Here is a 10422-nt window from a genome sequence, read left to right as displayed (position 1 = left end):
GAAATGCTATGCTAAATGCTAACCCAGAAAGTCATTCTGAACTCAGGATGGGCAAAGATTAAATTCCATTGATCGATAACAGGGGGAAATTATCTATTTATTGAATATAACTTCTATTGGGATGGGAAAATCCATGTGAATATTCTGAAATGCTTCAAATGTAATATTTTAACAACAAATTTACAGCACCCCCTTTGCTTTAAAAATGGTTTGCTCCACCTGATTCCTCCCACCTCTCCCCGACTGGGCTCTGTGCGTGCTAACTGTAGCAGAAGTGTGGACTCGAGTCACATGACTTGGACTGGAGTCAGACCCGAGGGATAAATTTGATGACTTTAGACTCGACTTGACAGTATGTTAAAAGACTTGCCACCCGACTTGGACTTGAACAGCAATGAATCGTGACTTCACACAGACTTGAGCCTATGGACTTGAAAAGACTTGTCACTTGTACCCAAGTGTTGAGAAACGAACACTCTGTGGCTCTTTCTCAACAGCTCAAAATACCAATATTTATTTTATTACAGGAATTTCAGAATGATGCAACCATGAAGTTGATATGCTCAGCAGGTAGATGTGTCCCACCATACCAAAGTTTAAGTAGAGCTTATTTCTTTTAACACTTAATCCCCTGTTGTCCCCATTAATTTACCATGTATGTTTTTGGGATGCGGGAGAAAAACGGAGTACCCGGAGAAAACCCACGCAGGCACGGGGAGAACATGCAAAATCCACACAGGCGAGGCCGGATCCTCAGAGCTGTGCGGCAGATGTGCTGACCGGTCGCCCACCGTGCTGCCTGAAATCTATTCATTTTTGTTTCATTTATCTTTATTTGTGTTTGAAATTGCCTAAAATGTTTGTAGACATGAAAATGCACTTTCCTTCTATATGCGCAATATGAATGTAAGAAAAATACTGTTGACTATTTAAAAGAGGGAACCAATTGGTATTTTATTATTAAGTGAAATTGTTATGATCTGTGCCTTGCAGTTCCTTTTTTGGCGCTTGGGTGGCACTTTGTGCCTCGCTTTTCCCTCTCTCTCTCTCTCTCTCTCCCTCTCTCTTACACTTTGCTGAATGGATCTGTCTAGGTGATGCCACAGTTTGCTTCCTGAGAGAGAAAAACAGTCACTATATTGAAAAATAAATGTTCATATATCATATACATTACCTTGTGTTTGTGACTGTGAAACTTCAGATGGCAATGATGAAGCTGAAGCGGAGGCTGAAGCGCGTCTTATAACTAAAGCACATTCAGAGGTCAGTCGTCTTTCTGCCTCAGCAGCTTTGTGTGGACTGAAGAAACCTAGTTTTTTAAAATCTTGGATCCTGTATAGTGCTGAGAGATAAAATACTTTGAGATTGCAACTTGAAGAGTTTTTCTTTTAACTGTTTTTTTAGACACCTGACTAATGACATGCCCTCTGGAGTGCCCACATTTATTTCCTCTTCTTCCAGAGCATGATGGAGCATGGCCAGCATAGGGATGACTTTAGACCCGGACACAGGCTTTTCCTCTGATAACTCAATTGTTGCATCATTGAACGGTCCCAAGAACCTTTAAAGAATCTGGAATTATGTAGAGATGCTGGGAAGAAAGAGGAGCAATGTCAGTATTCAAGCCAGCCAGGACTGCACCAACCGATTCCCTTTCGTGAAAAAAGTCTCTGGAGCATATTAAATGTACTATTCCAACGTTGTCTCCACCTCCTGGATCAGTTTGAGAACAGGCCGACCCATTTGCAGTTGAACCTGCGATAGTTTCTTCTACAAGTACAGCAAATTATTCTTATTTATCCATACATATATGTGTGTGTGTGTGTGTGAGCGAGAGAGAGAGACAAAGATGGGGAAAAAAAACATTTTACCATTGCAGTTGTGCTGCTCTTGAAATATCCAACAATCTTCCTGCTTTTGTCTCTTGTTTCTGATATTTCTTTATTAGAATTAAGTGCTTTTTTGACAATCAGATTTAATGAATGTGCCACACAGATGACATGGCGAACTCCCATTTCTTTAGTGCATGCACCCATATTGGCAGCTCCATCCATGACTAGGCAGGTGACCTTGTTACTGATGCCCCACTGTACAAGAAGGTATTTTTTTTACACTGGCCAAATTTAAGGCAGTGTGTGATTGTGGAAAGTGCGTAACACCTAACACAACAGACTGTAACAAGATATTTTCACCGACAAAATGGTCAGTGGCGGCAAGGATGTTGATCCATATCTGAAGTAAGGCTCACTGATGATGCTTTCATTACATTGGCTTTAGCCTTCCTTCGAATCATCATATTTTTTTTCTACCATCGCTTTCAGCCACCGAAGTCTGCTTTCAACCACCGAAGTCTGGTCTCTCTAACTTTGTCTCCAAAACATTGAACCTCGGCTGTCCCTCTGATGAGCTCATTTCTAATCCTATCCAACCTGGTCACTCCAAGAGCGAACCTCAACATCTTCATTTCCGCCACCTCCAGCTCTGCTTCCTGTTGTCTCTTCAGTGCCACTGTCTCTAATCCGTACAATCGTGGCTGGTCTCACCACTGTTTTATAAACTTTGCCCTTCATCCGAGCAGAGACTCTTCTGTCCCATAACACACCTGACACCTTCCGCCACATGTTCTAACCTGCTTGGACCCATTTCTTCACTTCCTGACCACACTCACCATTGCTCTAGACGGTTGACCCCAAGTATTTAAAGTCCTCCACCCTTGCTATCTCTTCTCCCTGTAGCCTCACTCTTCCCCATTCATGCACATATATTCCATCTTACTTTGGCTAATCTTCATTCCTCTGCTTTCCAGTGCATGCCTCCATCTTTCTAACTGTTCCTACACCTGCTCCCTGCTTTCATTGCAGATCACAATGTCATCTGCAGACATCATGATCCACGGGGATTCCAGTCTAACCTCATCTGTCAGCCTATCCATCACCACTGCAAACAGGAAGGGGCTCAGGGCTGATCCCTGATGCAGTCACACCTCCACTTTAAATTTGTCTGTCACACCTACAGCGCACCTCACCACTGTTCTGCTGCCCTCGTACATGTCCTGTATTATTCTAACACTTTTCTGCCACGTCCAGACATCCGCATGCAGTACCACAGTTCCTCTCTGGGTACTCTGTTATAGGCTTTTTCTAGATCTACAAAGACACAATGTAGTTCCCTCTGACCTTCTCTGTACTTTTGCATCAACATCATCAAGGCAAATAATACATCTATGTTACTCTTTCTAGGCATGAAACCATAGTGTTGCTCGCAAATACTCCCTCACGGAGACAAATTACTTGTGTGTTTATTGGACATACATGGCAAATAAAGATGATTCTGATTCTGATTCTGTCCTGAGTCTAGCCTCCACTACTCTTTCCCATAACTTCGTTGTGTGGCTCATCAACTTTATTCCTCTATAGTTCCCACAGCTCTGAAAATCACCCTTGTTCTTAAAAATGGGCACCAGCACACTTTTTCTCCATTCCTCAGGCATCTTCTCACGCACTACAATTATATTGAAAAAACTCAAAAACTCCACCGCCACCTCTCCTAGATGCTTCCATACCTCCACAGGAATGTCATCAGGACCAATTGCCTTTCCATTTTTCATCCTCTTTAATGCCTTTCTAACTTCCCCCTTACTAATCATTGCCACTTCCTGGTCCACCACCTCTTCTACTTTCCCTTCTCTCTCATTTTTCTCATTCAACAATCAACTTATTTCCATCTCTATCCTTAATCACCCTAACCTGCTGCACATCCTTCCCATCTGTATCCCTCTGTCTGGCCAGCCTGTATAGATCATTTTCTCCTTCTTTAGTGTCCAACCTGCCATATATGTCATCATATACCTCTTGTTTGGCCTTTGCCACCTCTACCTTTGCCCTGTGTCGCATCTCAATGTATTCTTTTCGCCTCTCCTCGGTGCTCTCAGTGTCCCACTTCTTCTTAGCTAACCTTTTTCCTTGTATGATTCCCTGTACTGTGAGGTTCCACCACCAGGTCTCCTTCTCTCCTTTCTTGCCAGAAGATACACCAAGTACTCTCCTGCCTGCCTCTCTGATCACCTTGGCTGCAGTGGTCCAGTCTTCTGGGAGCTTCTCCCATCCACTGAGACCCTGTCTAACCTCTTCCCAAAAAGATGCACAACACCCGTCCTGTCTCAGCTTCCACCACATGGTTCTCTGCACTGCCTTTGTCTTCTTAATCTTCCTCCCCACCACCAGAGTCATCTTACACACCACCATCCTATGCTGTCTAGCCACACTCTCCTCTACCACAACCTTACAGTCGTAACCTCCTTCAGATTACATCGTCTGCACAAGATGCAATCCACTTGTGCGCTTCTACCTCCGCTCTTGTCACCCTATGTTCCTGCCTCTTCTGGAAAAAAGTGTTTACTACAGCCATTTCCATCCTTTTTGCAAAGTCTACCACCATCTGTCCCGCCAAGTTCCTTTCCTGGATGCCGTACGTACCCATCACCTCTTCATCACTCCCATTTCCTTCACCAGCATGTCCATTACAATCTGCACCAATCACGTCTCTCTGTCTGGGATACTCAGAACTACTTCATCTAGCTCCTTCCAGAATTTCTCTTTCACCTCTAGGTCACATCCTACCTGTGGGGCATAGCCACTAATCACATTATAAATAACACGCTCAATTTAAAATGTCAGCCTCATCACTCGATCTGATACTCTTTTCACCTCCAAGACATTCTCAGCCAACTCTTCTTTTAAAATACCCCTGACTCCATTTCTCTTCCCATCTACACCATGGTAAAATAATTTAAACCCTTCCCCTAAACTTCTAGCCTTACTGCCTTTCCACCTGGTCTCCTGGACACACAATATATCAACCTTTCTCCTAATCATCATGTCAACTAACTCCCGAGATTTCCCTGTCATAGTCCCAACATTCAAAGTCTCCACATTCAGTTCTAGGCTCTGTGCTTTCCTCTTCTCTTTCTGCCGAAGAACCTGCTTTCCACCTCTCCTTCTTCTTCGATTTCGACCCACAGCAGCTGAATTTCCAACGGCGCCCTGCAGGTTAACGGCGCCGGTGGCGGACGTTGTTAACCCGGACCACGACCGATCCGGTATGGAATTTTTTGGATGAACGCTCATATTTGTTACAAGTTTTAAGCCGGATGCCCTTCCTGACGCAAACCTCTGCATTTATCCGGCTTTGGGACCGGCCTACAGTTTGCACTGGCTTGTGCCCCCCATAGGGCTGCATTACCACTCAATAGGAACACAGCGTGATAATACTGTGTTGAACACACTATTATTATTAGCATTCCTCAATTTTGCTGCATTTAACCGTAGCTCACTGTTTTTATTGTTAAGTAGGAGTTATTTCATGTTTTTTTTTTCTTGCAAGGAAACGTTTTACTGGTCAGAGACAGCACCTACTGTCCTCTGTTTGAATTGGAATTACAGATGCTCGCTGTTGTGTCATGTGCATGTGTTAATATTCAATCCAAGGTGCTACTGACAAGCTAACTGACTAATTAACATTATAACTATAGGACACAGAGAATGGGCGGAGTAAGGAGATGATTGCATATATTAGTCTTTAAAGTATTCACAAAAGTCGATATTTGTAATTGTGTTATACATGTTGCGCATTGCATTTCATACAAAAGTCCCCCATAAAGTTCAGGGTCCATTTTTGTTCTTGTTAGTACTCACGAGGGGTGGTTTACTCTAGAAAAAAAATATATATATACTGTTTATGTGTATTAATGTGGCCTGGGACTGACTGGCGACCAGTTCAGGGTGTAGTCCGCCTTTCGCCTGAAGTCGGCTGGGATAGGCTCCAGCGCCCCGTGACCCTTACCAGGATAAGCGGTGCTGAAAATGGATGGATGGAAAGATGTGCATTCAAGAGGTGCTGCCGTATCGAAATTAGTTGGCTTCCTCAAGAAATGATTGGGGTTACAATATGTTTGTTTTATAAAGCCAATCCATTCCTATTTGGCTGTGGCCCAACATTTAAACAACCTTTATCAGATTTGATGGTTTAGTCACAGACTTTCCCCAAAAAGTACTATGCTTGTCTTTTGTAAATGTGGGAATGAAAATGCGTTAGATTGTACAAAACAGTGTAATGTACCCTGCCTGGCCAGGAGCTCATCACCCCTAAACCTCACTTGAGGAATTTCATAGCATGGTCGTAGCTCAACCCTCCAGATGTGATGTAATGTTCTTCCTTTTCAGCCCACTAACTAATTGAGACTGAATCAAAAGCGCTTCTGCTGGTTGCATTCAAGGAGTAAACTCAATTTTTGCCTCAACTGCAATCAGCACTCTATTATACACAATCGATGTGTTAATCTATTACTCCTTTTCCCGCCAAATTATGTTAGGATGTCTCGTTAGAAGGGATGTGCACGTTCTACGTGCATTTGCCTCCCAGTCAAAACTGTTGCCTTAAAAATTGTTTGCTTTCATGAGATTTCTCAGGAAACACTCCAGCTTCCCTCCACATTTCAAAAACATGCATTTGTTTAATTGAAGACTAATTCCCCTTAGGTGTGAATATAAATGTTTCCTTGTGATTAACTGCCGGCAAGTCCCGGTCACCTGGGATAAGCTCCATCTCAAACATGACGCTCAAGAGGACAAATAGTAGAAAATGGATGAATGGCTAGTCAAGATATTCAAAGAATAATCATTTTAGTTTGTAAAAAAAAAAAAAAAAAAAAAAGACTTTCACAAATTATGTATTGAAGTCTCGGACGAACGTAATGAGCCACACACAATAGAAATGTACACCACTTTTTAAGTTACATCCAGACTCAAAACGGCACACACATACACAAGCATAAATAAACAAGCTCAACAAACTAACACTATTTCTAAAATAAATCTGCAAACAAGAAAACAATTGACATATTGTGTTGTTGTTGTTTTGTTTTGGTCAGACTTCTCCATGCTCCTTCAGCCTAAAGTGACTTCAGAAAGAAGTCACTTTATCGCTTCATCACCGTGAGAAGCTCAAGGTCAATTCAAAGAGATCCAGATCTTCGCCTTCGTGAAACTGTAAAATGTGGGGAGATCATGACATGTCACTCATTTGCTTCCTCTCGCTTTAAGTCACTAAGCTTGTGATCTTTTTTTTTTCTGTCACTTCTCAAATCCATTAAGTCCTCTAGATTCACAAGTGTTTGTTTTTCATTCTTCATTCTTCTTATCAGTCCTTTGTGTGGGGGGAAAGCGGGGTGGGTATACTGTAGATAATGGAAACCTGCCAAAACATAAAACCGGGCCTCTAGTAGTATTAATTGGGCTACCTCCCATCTGCTATAAATTGCCACTATAAAATGTAATTTTCACATTGAAGTCTATATAGAATCTATTTTTACTCACGCTCTTCAAAGCACAAGTGCAACACCTTGAGCAATCGGCGAGGGCATGACCATGTCTTCAATAAGAAAAACCAGAGGAAGAAAGATGCAATAAAAGCAAAGTAAATCCCTCTGATACCGCTTGGCAGACGGTGGTTTGATACACCTCAGGCTGGATATTAAAAATCTCAGATGGGCTGTCCAACTGACAACTTAATCCATTTAGAGTCTCTGAGTAAGCAGCAGCAAGCTGAGTCAGGGTTAGCATACACAGAGGTCTGTCATTTCTCACATGAGGCACAATAAATTTACAGTATCTCTGTGAATCTATAAAACACACTTTAGACGCAAACAGCAGAAAGGCAGCAAGAGGAGAATGCAATCGTCCTGTTGATATCATGATGATTAGAAGGCGCCCCACACGCAAACTCACACAGATGGCGGTCACACAAGAAGTGCTTGGAAAGAATGGCGTATGTTTTGCCCATTTTCAAACAATAGGATTGATGCAACGCTAAAAGTGTATACGATATTATTATCCAAAATGCGTCAAGTGGGTAAGGGCGATAAGATGACCTTTAAAAAAAGGAGCAGTTCAGTATGTTAATTAAAAAAGCCATGTTCCAACCAGGCGAAAGATCAGCTCAGGGCACAGTGGTCTTATTACCATGGGTGGTAGAATAGAAGGTGAGATTTGAAATACATTTTAGAATTGAGTTTTGATGTGTCCGTGACATAGAAAAGAACATTTGTGTCTGTTAGTAAAGAGAGAAAAGTAACATGATTTCTAAACAATGACTCAACTACCGAGTGGGACGCCAGACATTAGAAAAGTACTTGCATCTCTTCAATCTGTTAAGTGAATGTTATTCGATATTACACATACTGAAGGATATCTTAGTAAATTGCATTTTGCTGAACTGCTTGATCCATAGCTACTATGACAAGACCACTTATTTCTGATGTTATATTGTGCTGATTTACTTATGTTTTCAAAACTATTTATCAATATACATCAGCAGGACTTCCACATTGCGAGTTGAAAGATAAATATAGTTTGACGTTTTTTTTTTTTTCATTTGTTTTACTTAATCAATAACAATCAAAGATCTGATTGTGTCCAAATGCACCAAACATAGAGTGCAATAGAAATATGACTCAAGCTATCATATAAAGATAGAAATTCCAGTTTGCAATACGGACATGCCTCTTGATAGGTGATTGAATATTTACATTCAAAGAGTATTATACAAATTTATATAATTTACAGATTATTTTGATCTATATATTTTGCAATGGGCGGCACGGTGGACGACTGGTTAGAGCGTCAGCCTCACAGGTCGCCGCCTGTGTGGAGTTTGCATGTTCTCCCCGTGCCTGCGTGGGTTTTCTCCGGGCACTCCGGTTTCCTCCCACATACCAATAACATGCATTAATTGGAGACTCTAAATTGCCCGTAGGCATGACTGTGTGTGCGAATGGTTGTTTGTTTCTATGTGCCCTGCGATTGGCTGACAACCAGTTCAGGGTGTACCCCGCCTCCTGCCCGATGACAGCTGGGATAGGCTCCAGCACGCCCGCGACCTTTGTGAGGAGAAGCGGCTCAGAAAATGGATGGATATTTTGCAATCATGTGTAGAGTTTTTGAAAATAAACTGTACATTCTGTGGCCTTTTGGGGAAGGATACAGTGCTGTTGTTGTTTATTTGGGGACAATTTGGTAAAATCCTTAATATACCAAACCCTAGCAGCTGCAGGTGCTTCTGTTAGCTTATTGTGACTCATATATTGACAGAAGCATTTACAGACAGTTTAGGCATAGCAAAAACATTTCAACTCTGACAGGTGTCAGCCTACTCAACTGTGTGCTCCACAACCACAGAGAAATGAAAGGATAAATGGCTCTGTGTGTGTGTGTGTGTGTGTGTGTGTGTGTGTGTGTCAAAATCTCATTAAAGCAAATTAAAATCAAGATACTGAGTTGGTAGCACCATACTGCCATCTCCTGGATCATTACCGTCCTGTCATGACGCCACACCTACCATACGGCCATTAGTCGAAACTTCAGATTTTGTACAACTCTTGCTATGTATAACTGCTTTGTAATTTATAACTTATCTGTACTATTGGACAGAGAGTAAAATGTATGAAGACTTATAGATACTGTGTATTGTGTGGTTATAATACTTATGTGTATATAGATGGATAAATTCTGGGTTGTCTAGTAAGTAAGTAGCTTTAGGTGATTTTAAATAGTCGTTTTTCGTGTTTGTTTGTTTTTGTTTTTTTTGCTGTACCATTTTTCACGTTGAATATGAAGATTGTTGATTATCTGATTGTTGGTTAGTTTGCTGTCCATATTGTTTCATTTTGCTTTTCTGACATCTGTATCTAATACTCTTGAGACAGTGATTCTCAACCAGGTTGGTCATTAGGTGTTCCACAGGAAATTAGCCAATTTCACTAAATTGGTCTGGAAAAAAAAAAAATAATAATTTACCACAACTTCTCGACCTCACAGACCAGCTCGGGCTCCTTCCCTGCCAGATAGATGACATTCCACGTCCCTAGAGCCAGCTTCTGTAGCCGGAGATCGGATCGCCAAGGTCCCCGCCTTCGGCCACTGCCCAGCTCACACTGTACCCGACCCCTATGGCCCCTCCCACAGGTGGTGGTGAGTCCATGCAAAGGGGGAACCACGTAACCCTTTCTGCTGTGCCCCCCGGGCCCCATGGGTGCAGGCCCGGCCACCGGGCGCTTGTCTTCGAGCCCCACCTCCAGGACTGGCTCCAGAGGGGGGCCCCGGTGACCCACGTCCGGACAAGGGAAACCTTGATCCATTTGTTTCTTTCTTCATAGGGGTTTTTGGAGCAGTGCTTTGTCTGGTCCCTCACCTAGGACCTGTTTGCCATAGGTGACTCTACCAGGGGCGTGAAGCCCCAGACAACTTAGCTCCTCAGATCATTGGGACACACAAACCCCTCCACCACGATAAGGTGACGGCTTGTTTGTGTTATACATCCATCCATTTTCTGAGGCGCTTATCCTCACAAGGGTCGCGGGAGTCCTGG

The sequence above is a fragment of the Phycodurus eques genome, chromosome 3, assembly GCF_024500275.1.
Source record: "Phycodurus eques isolate BA_2022a chromosome 3, UOR_Pequ_1.1, whole genome shotgun sequence".
Lineage (NCBI taxonomy): Eukaryota > Metazoa > Chordata > Actinopteri > Syngnathiformes > Syngnathidae > Phycodurus > Phycodurus eques.
Note: the sequence above shows the minus strand (reverse complement) of the source record.